The following is a 19,082-nucleotide window of genomic DNA, read 5'->3' as shown; positions in this document are numbered from 1 at the left end:
AAAATTGGTAGAATATTTGGAACTCTGCCAACCTCTATTTCTCTTAGTTCGCTCCCCGGAGCGCTACCCGGTACGCGTACCGGAAGCTAACCAAAAAAACTATTTTTTTTAAAAAAGAACAGTAAGTATAGGGTAAGCAGACAGACAGTTATGTGAAAAGAAAGACAGCTCTAGGGAGTAAACAAGAGATACTGTTACCTACAATCCACTGCAGTGGATTGCGGGTAACAGTATCCTTAGTTTACTCCCTATAGCTGTCTTTCTTTTAACATAACTGTCTGTTTCCTTCCCTTATAGTTACTGTTCTTTTTTTAAAAACATTTTTTTGATCAGTCATAAGCAGTGACATTAATAGAAACAGAGAGAGTGAACAAGAGTGAAGAACTATGGTCCTCCTCAGCCACCCTCAGAAAACCAAGGGGGTCAAGATACATCTACCGTGCCCCCTTCTACCCATTCTGAACATTATTTGCCCTCCATCTTGTATCTTGATTCGACCGAAACACAAAATGGTGGACTCCCGTAACGCTGCTGGTTTGCGAACCGGGCCACTTCCCGGGAAGCGGTCCAAAAAAAAAGGTGGGAAAGTAATTCACAGACACTAAGAGTAATAGAGACGGAGTGAGTGAACAAGACTGAGGAACTATGAGAACAGAGGGACTGAGAAAAAAAGTGGAAGGAGTTGAGTAAGTAGGTAATAGAGAAAGGAATGAGGAAAGTAGCAAAGGCAGTGAGAGAGCGCAAACTGACCTAAATGTATGAGTACATCACACTTACCTGTAGTAAGCACAAATCATGAGGAGAAATGCCATGAGTGCTAATAGTATCTGTAATTATATTCTGAATGTATAGCTAATGTAGAGATTTAAGTAGAAGTGGAACTAATACAGAAATGTGTGACACTATATGATTTTAGTAGATGTGATTATTTCTGAATCCATGTCGTGTAGCTGTTAAAATATAAGATGGTATGTGGTTAAACGCAGAATGTGGTAGGCCTCAGGGCCAGAGCTAAAAGGGAAGGTGTTTCTTTTCACGACATAGATTGTATTAATGTTTTGGTCATTGCATTAAATGGGCCATGATTTATAGAGATGTTTACTGAATAATAGAATAAGAGTATTAACATGCTTTAATTAATGAAGAAGTTGAATGCTAAAATCATTATGAGAAATATTGTAGGCCTGAAATGTTTTAACATTGATTTACATGTACATGTCTGGGCCAAGAAATGTTGCAAGCCTTTTTGGAAGTCTATGAGAGTTGGGTTCTTGGCTGCAGATGTCTGTCTGCAAGGAAAGGGGGGATCCAATTATAAATGAATGAATAGAGGTCTGTTCAGTAGACGGCCCAGACATGGAGGAGGGTTCCGGAATGTTTAAGGGGTATCAGCGGGCCGGAGAAGAGTCTGAGAAGCAAGGTCAACTCCAACGTATGAGGCCCAACACAAAGCAGCATGGAAAAAGCCAGAAGCTACACCACGTGAGAGGCGTCTCGCGAGGGGCGTCTCAAAATGTTGTTGACTGTTTGTATTAGGGACAGCACCCCTGGGTGGAGTTAGAGCAGATACCTGAGGACCCTTTAGAGAGCGGATGGGTAGGCAGAGAGGGGTCATGACTGGAGAACTATAGGTTTTCACCAAGAGACTTAGAGTGAGTGACTTCCCTTGGGGGTCATTCACTGCTGACACCTTTGTTAGGTTGGGACTTGGTTAAGTAGGGATACCATCTAGAGCAGGGTAGGGACAGCCTAACCTGTGCGTTTTCCTCCAACTTAAATGAAGGAGAGATATGCGTCAATGCTGATAGCTTTATTATTCTTAGAACTTGTGTTAGTGATTTCCGTTGCTCGTCTGAGGGCTTTCCGAGAGCACATGTATGTAATTGGACCTGTGTATCTCGTGAATCTCATTCTGAGATGCCTGTATTTGCAGCTTATCATATCCTTACAATAAACTTTTGAAAGCTAGAAGTTGTTTGTGATCTTTGGGAGCAGAGTCCTTTATTGGGTGAACTAACTTGGAAATGGATGTACTTTCTTCCTCAAAGACAGGCAACAAAGGTTCAGTCGACCAGATCGAGGTTTAGATCAATAGATATAAGGTATCGATCAAAATCTCGCCCTTTCAGTTGGTAGCTATAGAGGATGGTTGCCTTCTTGAGGACGGCGACCTAGGCCAGGTTAGCTTACCCCAAGGCCCCTAGAAATCGATGATCGGAAGAACAGCCCGCCGAAGAAGATCCGGATGACGTGAGACAGAAAAAGCAGCAGTATCGGTCGAGAGTGAGTATAAAGGGTTATGCGTGTTAGATTGCGGTGTTTTGTATTGTATCTATGTTGTAATGTCTGGCGGAGTTGAATGTCTGTAGAGTGACTGTGGAACAGGTTGTGAGCGCGCGCAACCGGTGGAAATCTTAAGTTCAAGGAGAGCTTAAGTGGTTCGGGTGTATCGGACACCCAGAGTAATTGTCAACTAGTGTGAAGGGGGTCATGAGGTACCATTGATCACCCGAAAGACCGAGATAGGGGGACCGTAAGAGTGAGTGCGTGAGTAACGGACGCTGGTCGGAAGTTACTGTGTGTGTAAGCAACCTATCAGAGAGACGATAGACATTTCGTCAGTTGTGTTGACAATTACATATAGACTGTGGACGTACAGTCGAGAGAAGTGACCGCTTGGTCGGAAGTAGTCATTTTTCGGTGTATGAATGGGACGCATGCATAACCGGGAGACGAGTTGAGAAAGGAGGGGTGCTGCTGCGAAGCGGAGAAAAGTGACGTCAGGAAGTGTCGCGCAGTGATTGGCTGACCGGAGAAAGACCGCGCCGTGATAGGCCAGCTAGCAAAGACGTCAGAAAGTGTCGCGACGTGATTGGCCGAACGGAGAAAGACCGCGCTGCGATAGGCCAAGTTAGCAAAGCCGCGACAGGATTGGTGGATTGTCATCAGGAAGTAAACAGAGTAGCGAGGCTGGATATTGTGCGCATAATTATGAAGTGTTTTAAATGGCTGAGAGCGGTGTTTAAAAAAGAGAAGCGGGGATCGTATGAAGGGGAAGAAGCCCCGCCGGAGGGTACGCCGGCTCGTTATATGGCAGTGAATGTTGGGCTGCATACGATCCTTTGGATATCAGAGTGGAGTAAGATTACGGAAGGAAATGAGGAACTGACGTTCCCGAAGTACGGGACGTTCAGATTAGAGGTGTTACATCGATTAAAATCAGTCATGACCTCAATGAGACCCTTGCCTAGACCGACCCAGTTTGAAGCTCTTGATGCATGGATTAGGGCAGCGCATGAAAAGAATATGAACAGACGACAAGAAAGGGTGAAACGATCGGTAAGGGCAGTGCAGGATGCCAGGTGGGATGCGGATGCTAAAAGATGGAGAGTGCATAACATGGAAGTAAATAAACTGTACCCAGTGTTAGAGGTGCCCGAAAATAAAAGCCCCCTAGAAGAAGATGATGAGAGCGAAACAGAGGACAGTCTGATAAACAGATTATTGACAGACAGGCCACCCCCGTATAATAGAGCAGGGGGAGAGGTCGAGCATAGTGAAGGAGAAAAGGGGGGCAATGCAGGAGAGCATGGACCGCTTCCCAGTTCAGAGTGGGATCCTGAGGCAAAGAAAGAGCTGTCCCAGCCTAGTCAGGTGCAACAGGTAGTCGGGAGGTTTGTGGTACAAAGAGCGCCGGAAACGGAAAGCGCCACATCCTACGCATTACCAGATGCACTACAGGTACCTGTTACCATAGGTCCTATAATATCGATATATGACCAAGAGAGAGCAAGAGGGGAAGAACGGGTACGGAAGGACAGAGAAAGAGCAGGGACGGCAAGGAGGAACGATACGATTAATTCCCCAAGTCAGATGCCGATACCAAGAGAGTGGAGCACCCCGATGCACACAGCAGGGGATCCAGGAGGGGATCCCGGGGGCCCTAGATGGCCAGTGGATCTGAGGGGATCTGGACGAAAATCCTTTCAAGAGCTAAATGAGTACATGAAGCAGTGGGATGAGGCAGTGGAGGCTCACAAGAGCATCATAGCTGCGGAAGCTGAAAGGGAAAGTCAGGACAGCCGAGCTCGGACTCACTGCGGGGTTGGGGAGAGCAGCCCGGAGTGGGACTGTAGAGAGAGAGATAGTAGGGGAGTCACCCATTGGGCCCGGAGAGGAGATAGAACAGACCTGGAAAACGGGGGCCCCGGGAGTGGAGGGGTGGCGCGCCCAATACTCAGTGAAGAGGAGAGGAGAGCGCAAGAGTACAGAAACAGCTTTAAGTGTCCACACTGTGTGCCCGGCACCAGAGAACTGAATGGGAGTTGTGAGAGGTCGCACCATAGTCCCTGTGATGACGGAAATGAGCGCAGCCCAGGGAATATGGGGAACCAGGAAGGATCGTATCGGATACTGAGCGATACTAGGCAAAGGGAGAGTAGCGACCAGAGAGAAAATAACAGAGAGGCGCACGGTGAAAGGAGAGAAGAAGAAGAGAGTGGGCAGAGCAAGAGTAGGGGTAACAGGCCCGTGTTCCATCACCTTCCAAGATCGGATGGCCGAGCATGGGACCTGGAGAGATGGGAGCAAGGGAGGGCACCCATTAACTCTCCCGAGCCCAAACGTAGAGCTCGAAGTTGGGATGGTAGGGAGACCAGTGAGCCCCTTTCGAAAGACATATTGCGAGCTGAGATAAAAGCCAAGAGACTTGATGTCGCCAGCTTAAGGTCAGACCTGGATGACATGATAGATGGTACCCTGCCTTTGGAAAGAATGGAAATGTATGAGCAAGATGAAATACTGTATATGGCAAAGGACATTACTCGAAAAGCGAGAGCAATCCATGAGAAGTTAGTCGAACTAGCAGGCAAATATATGGTGGACCTGTCAAGAACTAAAGCATTACAGGGTAACCACAGGCTACATTATACAGATCGAGACCTAGATGAGAGGAGAACGATTGGGCTGAAAACGCACATAAGGGAATTGATTACTGGAATAAGGACATGGAGGGCACTAGATAAGTGGGAAGAGAGGTGGTCCAAGAAAGGGACCGGCAGGAGAAGCACGCTTGGTATGACACCAGGAGGACAGCAGGGAATAGAAGCTTACCCTTTGCGTGAAGTCGCAAATGGGAACTATGTACATGTCCCTTGGAGTAGGGGAGATTTAGCTGCTTTTACCACCTCCTTCCCCAAATTGCGGGAAAACCCAGTGGAGTGGTACAAGCAAGTCGAGAGATTTGTAAAAATCTCAAAGGTCCTATGGATAGATCTGAACACGCTGTTTGACATTGTAGTACCAGGAGATCTGTGGACAGCATGCAAGGTTAGCGCTGAGTGGCCCATAACGGAGCCAGAGAGAGATGCTAAGACTAATGGGCCGTCCGAGATTGTGATGGCAAAATTCGAGAGAGTGATGACTTGGCTGAAAGAGAAAGTGCCAATGCAAGACATAGATTGGGTCAGAATAGACCGAACCAGACAGGAACCCAAAGAGACAGTCCACGAATATTACGAGAGATTGCTGAAGGCGTTTAAACAGTATAGCGGCTTGGATGTAATGGATCCAAAAGATATAGGGCAATTTGTGTCCAAGTTCGTCCTGGGACTGAGACCGGATATTAGTTTAATGATTCAGCAACACTCGATTTGTTGGCAAAGTAAACCCCTAGACGAAATACTGAGATATGCCAGGTACTGCTGTGATGAGATAGACTCCAAGGCTAAGAAACTAAAAGAAAAGTTGATGGTGGTACAGATGCAGGCAGCAGGGAAGGGGGGACAACAGCAACAGCAGCAAGGAACAGGTACAGGAGGAAAGAAGCAGTACAGTCAGAACAAGGGCAATGAGGAGAGTTCCACCTTTAGACCCAGAATAGATATAGCTGCCTTGAAGAAAACGACTAGGTGCCACCAGTGTAACGAGGTGGGGCATTGGAAACGCGAGTGTCCCTACAATGTAGAGATAGGAGAACAAGAGATAGAGGAGGAAGAGGTCCAGAGCGCGCCTACAAGAGGGGTGACGCCATACCAAGGAAAGGTGCTCAAAGGGGGGGGAGCTCCTCCCCGAGCCCAGTTCCCGCAACCTCCTCGAGTAGGGACTATGGGTAAGACCTATAGACAAATGCCCCTGTTTGTAGAAGGGGAAGAGTGCTATTATGTGGACCCATTAACCGGACAGAGAGTGGAAAGAGAAGACTGCACCCTCGGGGCAGCCTTGGAGGTGGACCAGAGGGGACCCTATGTTGAAGCAGAAGTAGCAGGGTGCCCTACGACATTTCTGGTGGACACAGGAGCCACTAGATCCACGATCAGATCAGCTGCAGTTCCAGACCTGCCCATGTCTGGAGAGACCATACAAGTGGTAGGGGTCGCAAACAGGAGAATAACCAGCCAATTGACAGAACCGGTACAGGTGAAAATAGGGAAGTACAGCGATGAGCACCAGTTTGTGGTTTGCGATTCAAGTCCTGTGTGTCTGCTAGGGAGAGACCTGTTGTGTAAATTGAATTGTACTATATACTGTACACCTCAGGGAGTGGAGGTATTGACCAATGATGATGACGCAGATTTCAAAGTTGCAAACTCAAGAATATGCGTGGAGCTGTACCCTACTTTGACAGTAGATGAGCTCCCCTGGGACTTGAGAGAGACAGTGGCATCAGAAGTATGGGATTTCACTGGGGAAGAGATTGGATTGGTCAAAGGGGTGGACCCAGTGAAAATTGTAGTGAAACCGCATGCTGAGTTCCCAAGAACACCCCAATATAAATTGACTCCAGAAACGATTGCAGGCATAAAACCCGTGATCGAGTCCATGATTAAACAGGGAATACTGAAAGAAATCGTGGGTAGTCCATGCAACTCCCCGATTATGGGTCTGCAGAAACCAAATGGGAAATTCAGGATAGTGCAGGACCTTCGAAAGATTAATAACATAGTCGTTTCGTGTTGTCCAGTGGTACCGAATCCATCAGTGATACTGTTTCAGATTCCATTCCAAGCTGAGTGGTTCACTGTGATCGATCTTTGTCAGGCTTTCTTTTCGATCCCTCTGGACGAAGAAAGCCATTTTCTTTTCGCATTTAAGCTGGAAAATCGCGTCCTAACATGGTGTCGTATCCCTCAGGGGTATACAGAGAGCCCATCGATCTTTAACCAGCTTTTGAAGAAAAATCTTGAAAGTCTAGTGCTGCCCCAGAAGTCAGTTCTGGTCCAGTACATAGACGACCTCCTTGTGGCGTCAGAAACAGAAGAAGCTTGCAGGGAGGACTCCATTGCTCTGTTAAATCACCTAGCTGCCAATGGGCACAAGGTGTCCCCGGGAAAATTGCAGTACTGCCTGACAGAGGTGCAGTACTTGGGACATAGAATAGAGAAAGGCAAACGAAAGGTGTCACCAGACAGGATAGAGGCGATCATGAAAATGAATGCGCCTAAGACACAGAGAGAGGTCAGGATGTTCCTAGGGATGGTGGGTTATTGCCGACAGTGGATCGTGAACTTTTCACTGAAAGCAAAGCCCTTGCAAAAACTGACGCACAAGGAGGTGAGCGATCCGGTACCATGGGACAAAGACTGTTTGATGGCATTCCTACAGCTGCGAGAGGACCTGTGTCGTGCTCCGGCATTGGGAATGCCTGATTACAATAAACCATTTTTTCTTTACTGTTGTGAGAGAGAAGGTTGCGCGTTGTCTGTGTTAGTCCAAATCCATGGGAATGCCCGTAGACCAGTTGCTTATTTCTCGGCTACTTTAGACCCAGTAGCCGCAGCGTTGCCCGGATGTCTCAAATCCGTTGCTGCAACGGGTGTCAGCATTGAGAGATGTGAAAATATCGTCATGGGGCACCCGTTAGAGGTGTGCGTGCCCCATTCTGTTGAACTGTTGATGACCAGGACCAAAACACAGCATCTGACCAACAGCAGGCTCACGCGATATGAGCAAGTTATTCTTGCTGCAGAGAATGTGACCCTCAAGAGATGCTCTGTTTTGAACCCTGCTACCTTGATGCCACTCCCAAATGATATCGAGGATGATGATGAATGTACAGACCATGACTGCCTTGATGTGACTGAACTATGCACCAAACCCAGACCCGACATCGTAGATGAGCCACTGACCGACCCAGACGAAATTTTCTTTGTCGATGGCTCATGTGTAAGAGACGAAGTTGGGCAGTTGAGAGCAGCTTATGCTGTTTGTACAATTGCTGGAGTTGTGGAAGCTGGGTGCCTGGAAGGAGTACACTCCGCTCAGGTAGCCGAGATTGTTGCCTTGACACGTGCTTGCTTGGCAAGCAATCAAATTCGAGTCACCATATACACCGACAGCCAATATGGTTATGGGGTAGTTCATGATTACGGGCAGTTATGGTCTCAAAGAGGGTTCATGACCTCTTCAGGCTCTCCCATTCGCAATGGAGAGTTTGTGCGCCTGTTGTTAGAGGCGTTGCAATGCCCAGCAGGTATCGCAGTTGTAAAGTGCACCGCACATACCAGAAATGAGGACTTCGTTTCGAAAGGCAATAGATATGCTGATGAAGTTGCGCGGTATTGCGCGGAGCAAGGGTACTCTTTCACAGAGGTGGAAGTGGGTGGAATAAATGTAAGGACTGAATTAGCCATGATACTGGAAACTGTTGATACTTGGGATGAACTGTCAAACATGCAAGAAAATGCTCCTGATATTGAAAAAGAAACATGGGAAAAGGCAGGATGTGTAATGGGTGAGTCCCATTTTTGGGTCTCAGCAGACGGCAGAGCAGTGTTGCCCAATGAGATGGTGAGTCCAATGGCCAGACTCATACATGGTCCCGTACACTTAGGGAGAGATGCTATGCTGAGAGTGTTTAGACAGACTTGGTACAATCCTAAGTTTAGAATAGCAGCAGAAGCAGTGTGCCAGCGTTGTGTGACCTGTCAGCAGCTGAACGTAGGAAAAAGAACACCAGTTGCACTGAGCCACATAGGAAGGTCTGGAGGTCCATTCAATAGAATGCAGATAGATTTCATTGAAATGCCAAGGTGCAACCGCCTCCGCTATGTCCTGGTGGTTGTTTGTGTGTTCTCCAGATGGGTTGAGGCATACCCTACACGTAGGTGCGACACCCTCACAGTGGCCAAGTTACTGCTTAGGGAACTCATTCCGCGCTTCGGGGTGCCGGCCTTTTTGGAATCAGATAGGGGAACACATTTTAACAGCGAGCTTGTGAAAATGATTTGTGCAGCTCTGAATATCGATCAGAAGTTGCATTGCAGTTACCGACCAGAAGCCTCAGGAATTGTGGAGCAGATCAATGGCACGATCAAGGCCAGAATAGCCAAAGTTTGTTCCTCAACGACCCTGAGTTGGCCTGACGCCCTGCCATTGGTTCTCATGAGCCTTCGTAGTACCCCAGACAGAAGAACGGGGTTATCACCACATGAGGTGTTAATGGGGAGAGCAATGAGGCTGCCATCTGTCCCAACTACTGCACTGTTAAATATCACAGATGATATGATCCTGGACTATTGTAAGGGGCTGTCTGACGCCATTCGTTCTGTGTCCCTTCAGGTGCAGGCTGCCGAGGTTCCATCGTGCCAGGGCCCGTGCCATGACCTGTACCCTGGGGACTGGGTCCTGGTGAAAAAACATGTGAGAAGAAGCTGCTTGGATATTCGTTGGCGTGGGCCCTTCCAGATCATCCTGATCACGAACACAGCTGTGAAGGTGGGAGGCCTGCCCAATTGGATCCACGCGTCACATACGCGAAGGGTTCCAGCACCTCGGGAAGAAACAGCTCCTCTCTCGGATAGACGTCCAGCAGAGGACCGAGAAGCCATAGAGGGGGCTAGCCAAGCTGTAGAGGTGCCAGCGGAAGCAGGGAACGAGTCTGACCAAGCTGAGGACGGTCAGTACAACAGCGAAACAGACGACGCTACAGAAGGAGAAAGTAGCTGGGAGTACGAGTCAGACACTGACAGGTCTGACCGGGAGCGAGAACAGACAAGAAGGAGAAGGAGTAGAAGGGCACGTGGAGAAGCTAATTGGCCGCAAAGAAGGAGCTCTAGCCTGAGGTCAACTCCAGAGGTAACCCTTCCTCCGATATCAGAAGACTCAGACCCGGAAGAAGGTGCTCAGGGCGCTGAAGCACCGGACCGAAGAAGGTCAAGAAGAGTGCGTGTGCCTAACAGAAGATACTCCACACCTGAGTGGACATATCTGGCGACAAATGTCTGTGAAACCGGAGACAGGGAGGATCCGAGCGGTGGTAGTATCCAGTTCTGAGCCCATTGTCACCGTGGAAATACGACTGTTGGTACCCGGAGTCGAACAAGAAGGGTCACTAACATTCATGCTCCCCAGACCTCCCCGCCTCAGCAAGTTAAAACACATGTTTCTCTCAGAATTGCAATTCCCCGACTTTGGTACAACGATAACAGCACATGAAGAGCACAATCTTCGTTTGGAAATACTGAACTATGCTATTGAAGCTACAGGCACAAACCTGATAGTAGACTGTTAAAGGACTTTGTAAATAAAGCAAGCAGAAAAAGAAGATTACCTAGCGCCCAGGAAGCAGAGAATATTAGGGAACTTCCCTTGAGTTGATGGAGAAGGGCTAGGGTTGTCTTTATTGAACTGTTAAAGGACTTTTGCGAAGAAAGTTGTCAGCTTCCAGTTGTGTGGATTCTAAAGATAAAAGGATTAAAAAGAGACTGTAAAGGAACGAGAAGAAAAGAACTTTTTGCCAAGATAAGAGAGAGCCATATTGTCTGACGAAATGGAAGCCGGCACCCAGAACCGCAGAGCTAAATGTATAATAGGTACACTAATAGTAGGAGTGATAATATTAATAGCTTTAGTGGTAACAATTTCTCATGTAAAGGGACATGAGGAAGAGGCAAAGGTAACTGATGTGAATTCTGTAGAAACGCTTACACCTACTGTTGCTGGTGAGAAAAGGGAAAACACTCAAGAGAAAGCGTTATTAGCTGCAGAAGCCCGCAGGTTACACGTAGATGAGTCCCAAGGAGACTTTAGGTCAAATGCTTATGCTAAACTTTTATATGAATACGTGGATGCCATGGAGGTTAAGGATTGTTACGTCTGCATGCAGTTGCCGGCGTCTGTAGATGAAGGCATTCGATATCATCACCTCCCGCTGACATATGGCATTACATGTAGCTTATTGCTTAGTATATTTTATGAGAGAGATAGTTTTGAATACTATTTCTCCAATTATGATTCAGTGTTGCCAGAAGTCCCAAATTATAAGCAGATGAACAAATGGGATTACTGGAAGAGTGAAGACAGATTGGCCAAGTTCTTCATTCCTTGGATTACCTTAGATACTTCACATGCCCGTAGAAATAACCTGACATGCAAGGTGTCAGAAGTCGAGAAGAAGTTCATAGGGCAGGTGGATGATCGTTACAGGAGACAAAAGATTTTGAAAAAATCAGGACAATGGAAAACAGATTGGACTGAGGAAGAGAAGGCACACAAGAGAAAGGGTAGTAGTGGTCCAATAGCTTTAGATAAGACGCAGAGAGGAAAGCTATGTCTTCACCGAGCCAAAACGTATTATGAAAATGTATACGTGGGAGAAGTTGACTGTGAACATGCTTTCAATATAGAGTACTATACTAAAGATTTCCTGAAGGGAATGCAAGTGATTCCAAATGTGTATTTTGTATGTGGAAGAAATGCCTACGTGAGACTACCTGACAATTGGTATGGATCATGTTACTTAGCAATTGTCTTCCCCAAAATATATCATGCACAAGACTTAGTGATCATTGAGGGCAAGACATCATCGAGGGGAAGGAGAGATGTAGGAGATGCAGAAATGGTTGGAGATGTCTTTGGAGCTATGTTCCCTCTTTTGGGTCTAATCCTTAATGATGTTAAAATTAGACGACTGGCAACAGTCGTCGACAGGTTGTCTGCCAGCACTGCTCAGTCCTTAATGCTGGTAGAAGGAGAGATGCAATCGATAAGGGCTATGGTTCTTCAGAACCGTCTTGCGTTAGATGTCCTACTAGCAAAAGAGGGCGGAGTCTGTAAGGCTTTGAAGGTCCAGGAATGCTGCACTTACATTCCAGACAATTCAAAACCCCTTGAGAAGGTTATTAGGAACATAACTGATATTCACAAGGAGATCGAAGATTTGAGTAGAGAAAATGTCTGGGAAAAGGTGGGCCACGGAATGAGTGCAGTTGGAGGGTGGATTTCCACCCTAGGCAAAAGCTTTGTGTGGTATATACTAAAACCTGTCATCATAGTATTGATCTGTGGGATCATCTTGTGGGGATTGGTGAGGGTATTCAAATGGTACAGAGCAAGAAGGTCAGAAAGGGCCCAAAGAGAGCAGCTGCAGAGATTGGCTGCCATACAAGATAATCAGTACAGGAGTCTGAGGGCTCTGGAAGCGCAGAGACAAGTTATGCTACCAATAACTGCAGTTTAGATGTTAGTGATGACCCCGAGAGGTCATCAAAGGGGGGAACTGAGAGAGCGCAAACTGACCTAAATGTATGAGTACATCACACTTACCTGTAGTAAGCACAAATCATGAGGAGAAATGCCATGAGTGCTAATAGTATCTGTAATTATATTCTGAATGTATAGCTAATGTAGAGATTTAAGTAGAAGTGGAACTAATACAGAAATGTGTGACACTATATGATTTTAGTAGATGTGATTATTTCTGAATCCATGTCGTGTAGCTGTTAAAATATAAGATGGTATGTGGTTAAACGCAGAATGTGGTAGGCCTCAGGGCCAGAGCTAAAAGGGAAGGTGTTTCTTTTCACGACATAGATTGTATTAATGTTTTGGTCATTGCATTAAATGGGCCATGATTTATAGAGATGTTTACTGAATAATAGAATAAGAGTATTAACATGCTTTAATTAATGAAGAAGTTGAATGCTAAAATCATTATGAGAAATATTGTAGGCCTGAAATGTTTTAACATTGATTTACATGTACATGTCTGGGCCAAGAAATGTTGCAAGCCTTTTTGGAAGTCTATGAGAGTTGGGTTCTTGGCTGCAGATGTCTGTCTGCAAGGAAAGGGGGGATCCAATTATAAATGAATGAATAGAGGTCTGTTCAGTAGACGGCCCAGACATGGAGGAGGGTTCCGGAATGTTTAAGGGGTATCAGCGGGCCGGAGAAGAGTCTGAGAAGCAAGGTCAACTCCAACGTATGAGGCCCAACACAAAGCAGCATGGAAAAAGCCAGAAGCTACACCACGTGAGAGGCGTCTCGCGAGGGGCGTCTCAAAATGTTGTTGACTGTTTGTATTAGGGACAGCACCCCTGGGTGGAGTTAGAGCAGATACCTGAGGACCCTTTAGAGAGCGGATGGGTAGGCAGAGAGGGGTCATGACTGGAGAACTATAGGTTTTCACCAAGAGACTTAGAGTGAGTGACTTCCCTTGGGGGTCATTCACTGCTGACACCTTTGTTAGGTTGGGACTTGGTTAAGTAGGGATACCATCTAGAGCAGGGTAGGGACAGCCTAACCTGTGCGTTTTCCTCCAACTTAAATGAAGGAGAGATATGCGTCAATGCTGATAGCTTTATTATTCTTAGAACTTGTGTTAGTGATTTCCGTTGCTCGTCTGAGGGCTTTCCGAGAGCACATGTATGTAATTGGACCTGTGTATCTCGTGAATCTCATTCTGAGATGCCTGTATTTGCAGCTTATCATATCCTTACAATAAACTTTTGAAAGCTAGAAGTTGTTTGTGATCTTTGGGAGCAGAGTCCTTTATTGGGTGAACTAACTTGGAAATGGATGTACTTTCTTCCTCAAAGACAGGCAACAAAGGTTCAGTCGACCAGATCGAGGTTTAGATCAATAGATATAAGGTATCGATCAAAATCTCGCCCTTTCAGTAGGAAACTGAGGGTTAAAGAAGTGAAGCTTTGGATCTAATAGTAGGTGAATGTGATAGAAATGTAACGAAAAGAGTACAACTATTTACCTTATAATTGCCGTTAAATTATTCACTTTTTATTTTTATACTTTCAATCTGTGAAAGAGAGAACCAACATTTGAAAAATATTAAAACATGTATTTAAAAATTACAAAAGACAAGGGAAAAGATTGAAGGACAAATAGTTTTTCAACAACTTTGACACTGACAGAAGCTTCTGCTTCTCCAGGTCCCCTACACAGTCCTAAAGATATACATTTTAAACTAACAGTATCTTGATGCAGATGAAGTGAGGCCTATCTTAAAACATGGTGCATCTTTTGCATTGCTCTTGTTTCAGAAAAGTGTCGCTTCAGGATGCCAATAACATGTCTCCTATCCAGAGATTTGTTTGAGGTGAGGCCTACTCAGAGTTCAAGATGAGATTTACACTTGTTGAAGTGTACAGAGGAGATAATATCTGTGAAAGTCTACCAATGAAGTGAGTCATGTCCACTGCACTCTTCAACAAAGTAGAAACCTCCTATGTTTCCCTGGACAGACCTAAACTTGATCTGCACAATGTGATTCATAATGATAGGAAACACAGGTGATGTAATTGAAATATGTGCAATTTATTTTGCTCATTTCACAATCACATCACTTGTGTTTCCTTTGCTTAGGTATCTCATTGTGCAGATGTAGTCCAGCATATGAAAGAATACGTAGAAGTGCAGCACTGCATGCAACAACTTTGACACTTACAGAAGCCTCACCTTCTCCATGCCTCCTACACAGTTCTACATATACATCATAAATGCAAACAGTACAGAATTAATTATACATGTTAAATGGTTTATTTTTGCTGTTCTCAGAATGTATCAAAATTCACTAAAAACAGTGACTTGAAGGTATTCATCATGTAACAGCGGGGAAAAAAAAACACAATCAAAATGATTGTGTTTAAAAAACCCATACAACATCAGAAATCAAAATTCAGAACTCCTTAAAGTTAACTTACTTTCCATGATGTCCAAGGATGTCCTATGAACAGCTTACACTCTTTTGTGCTGTTATTACTTTCAGCCCGCCACTTTCTGAAAGAAAACCTCCATCGTTTTTAAAAACACGTTACATGCAATAAATGACTTCTTGCTCTCTACCACAATTTTCCACAAGGCCAAATCTAGTCAGAGCCATTTATAACTCTTGGATTTCTTGTAAGCCAATCCCATCATTTGGCATTTCCGCAACTTTCAGAATTAAAATGTTGAAGATCATTTTCACAATCCTGGAATAGTAATATCTTCCCCTTCTTGCTCAGTCATGTTCTACATTTCCTATGACACTGATACTGCTTAATATGAAGCAGACTTACACTACCTCTATGACTACTACAATTATTTAATTCTCTACATCACTTTTAATCACAAAGCAATGTAAAACAGTAGACAGCATTGCAGACTTACATTCCCTCTACTCCATGTTTTGATTGGCTGCTTCAATTAGCTTATAAAAAGAAACCGTTTTTCTGAACTCATTCAAAGTGCACATATATCTCCATGATGTCCAGTCCTATGATTAGAAGTTATGTCTCTGAACTACACTTATCCTCAAGGCCAAATTGTGTAGGAGCCATTAGAACTTCTTGAAATTCCACAGAGCACATCCCGAGATTATTTCCCTAAAATTTTGGTTTTAAAAACACCAGGTAAGAGTTTTTAAGGTCATACGGCAATTTTTTTTTGAAAATTAAAACAGAATCATTGCAGAATGACCAGCCATTTCTAGACTTTAAATAAGCTGTGTAATGTCCTGATGTTATTGAAGGGCCGTCATGATATATAATTGCTGTAGTTACAAAAGTCCTTCCTGATATTGACAACTGCGAAGCTACAACATTTTTTATTAAAGTTGTCAATTTTGTTCCATCAGGCCTACATCGTTGGAACATTAAAATGACGTACTGGCCATATGTTCGTATAAATAATGTGGACATCATTTCAGATTTACATTGGCTACACTCCATGTTGTGATTAGCAGCTTTTACTAGCTTATTAAAGGAGACTGATTTACTGTCTGGCAAAGTTAAATATATAAATCTTTCTGAGTCTACACTAGTAGTACTTGATACCATACAGTTCTCGCAGTCATGCTGCCATTGATAAGAAAGCCCAAACAGCTGATCTACATCTACACCTTCAGCATGTAATACATCAAGCATATACATTAAAAACTCCTGACAATCTTGCTGAATATTTTGAGAGAATTGTGTTTGGCCTGAACATCTGTCTAACAGATTTCGAATTTCAGACACACTTTCTATGTTTCTTCTATCAGTGGTACATTTCTCTAACACAGAATTTAACAAACTGCAAAATCTTTGATCAGAATTGACCACAATCTCTTCTTTTACATTTTTTAGAGAAAACAAAACATTAATTACTACATTAGCATAGCAGTTGACACCAGAACTGTTTTCAAACTGAAAACCAACAACATCTTCAACAGAATCCTTTTTGTTTCTGCTTGTAATTTTAGGTTCATTGACTTTTTGTCTTTTTGCTACAACCTCCCCAGTATTGTTCTCATTTCTTCGTTTCCGGCCTACCACACGTTTCTCAAACAAAGGAAACTGAGGCAAATGTGGCGCATACTCTCTTCTTAACCTATTGTATTCCTTAACACAATCTAGATCTGCACAAATGTTTGTGACATCACACTCAATCAAATACAATCCCGATAAAGTTCTAACTCGTGACAATGCCACATATGCCATACCCTCCTTGAACACAGAACTGCCAATATTCACCAATGCACTGTCTACACTTAAACCTTGCGATTTATGGATTGTCACCGCATATGCCAAGCAAACAGGAAACTGCTTACGGCGAACATATAAGTCTTTTACAAGCAAAAATCTAGCAGAACAACGAGCAATTAGCTGTACTTCCTCAATGCCATCAAATTTAATTTTTAAAAATTCAATTCCATCTCTATTTCTGTATTTCACAAAATCAACAACATTACCCATTGATCCATTTACCAGACCTCTTTCAACATGTAAATTCCTTCTTAAAATTATACGGCAGTTCAAGCACACATTCAGAGTCTTTTCAAAACCTGCAGTTTTAGATATACTCTTCTCTAATGAATCCAATTTTGTTTTCAGATTCTCAGACAAAATAATTGTTGATCCCATATGCTCTACTCTATCAATAGCTTCCAGTTTCACAATCTCTTGCTTTTCTAAATGCAACATTTTGTTGTTAAATTTGGCACATTCTGCAAGAGTTGGCATCAAACATATTCCAGATTTCTTTTCAGTAATTTTCTGAAAAATATTCTCAGGCACAACATCTTGTTCTGGATATAAATTTGACAGTAATCGTGCATGTAAAACTTCTTTCCCATGCTCGGTCACTTTTCCAATTCTAACATCTTGTAGAATAGTCTTGTAAACTTCATCCTTCGCCTGACGCATATTTTCATGCAGTTCAGCATAATTGAAGTTTAACCATATATTGACGTTGCCAATGCTGCCTAGGCACTTCCTGGTATCTTCATGCGTGAGCATTTTGAACACAGGTTGCCCTTTCACTGGTGTCAGCTGCAGAAGATCTCCGAAAACAATGATGTGTTTGTCACCAAATAACACATCATACTCTGTTTTGAGAACTTCTTGCATCCTCAAATGCACAAAGGCAAGCATGACATTGGAAACCATGCTTACTTCGTCAATGATTAGAAGTTTCATTTTCCTCAAGATTCTTGAAACTTCAAAACAAGCATCTCCAGATAGCTTGTGATATTCTAATTTGTTGTCATGCTCCACTGGCAGCATCAGTAAACGATGTAAAGTAATCCCTTTAATATTATGTGCTGCGAGTCCAGTTGGAGCAGTGACAACACAAGACAGCGATGACTCTGTCCTTTCCTGCAAATAGCATGAAATTGCTTTAATGAGGAAACTTTTTCCAGTTCCCGCTTCTCCACTCACGTACAGTCGGACAGGCTTCAACGACGTACATGAGCACTCTTTCTTATCATGACTTAATCCATGATCAATTTGCATGGTAACTTCGTCATATATTTTCCTCTGCTCAACGTTGAGTTGCCTTTCCAACTCTTCTAAGTTAACCGCATCCTCTTGAGCATGTGCCATGGCTCTTTCCACTTCATTCATAGCAGTGGCAGCTTCATTTTCGATAACAGGTCCTCCTAGTGGATCCTGACTCAATGAAGCAGAACTCTGACTGTCCTGAGAACTGTCTCTGGCAATCTCGGCTGCAATCGTTGCTTCCTGCTCAATTTCCGCATTCAACATTTCTACATATTTGGGAAAAGCAGGACATTCTATGGTCTCCTTGGCGGCATTGAAAGAGTCTTCGTAACAGAGAAAATCTCCAAGCAGTTCCTCTTCTGCACGCCAAGGCTTGAAAAGTTGCAAAAGTGCTAAATAGAAAAACTCCTTTTTTTCAGGAGATTCGCCACTCAATTTTCGATGGTTTACCAAGTGGCATTTTCTTTGCTTGACCAGACATCCCTCACTTCCTATTACAGCATACACTCCTTTCTCAGTATCTTCTTTGATGTTCCTCTTGAATATGTAATTTTGCAGAACCTCATACAGACAAACATTCTCGAGGTGACTGCTTCGATTTGGATAATATGTATCCAACATGTTTGTCTTCAAAATGTCGGTACTGTTTGGCTCCTTTTCCGCCAAATACTCAATTTCCCGCACAGGTTTGAGAACTCGATTACGCGTTGCAGCAAGACCAAGACTCGCCCAAACGATACTCCTGGACTTGGCATAGAGACTTGCTGAAGACAACCGGTCAGAACATTCGTACGCTCCGATTTCTCGATGCGACAACATCTTCAGACTGAAACTGTACAACTTCTTGCTGAGGCTCTTTTCATGGGAAATGTCCTCCCACATATCCTTCAATTCTGTCTTCTCTTTTTTGGTGATGTAAGACGTCACATACCGAGCCACAGCCATACAGTTATCAGCCACAAACTGTATATCCATGTTAGCATTCCACATGGACAAAATCACCGGGTTGTAGTCGTTGATGTACTTGGACTCTTCGGGGCCGATTCACAGAACAAACTTAAGACAAAATCCTAAACTTACTACTTTTGGTATTCACAGAAGTTA

Source organism: Lissotriton helveticus, chromosome 10 (genome assembly GCF_964261635.1).
Source record: "Lissotriton helveticus chromosome 10, aLisHel1.1, whole genome shotgun sequence".
NCBI lineage: Eukaryota > Metazoa > Chordata > Amphibia > Caudata > Salamandridae > Lissotriton > Lissotriton helveticus.
The sequence above is the reverse complement of the archived record's forward strand: the minus strand, read 5'-3'. Positions refer to the sequence as shown.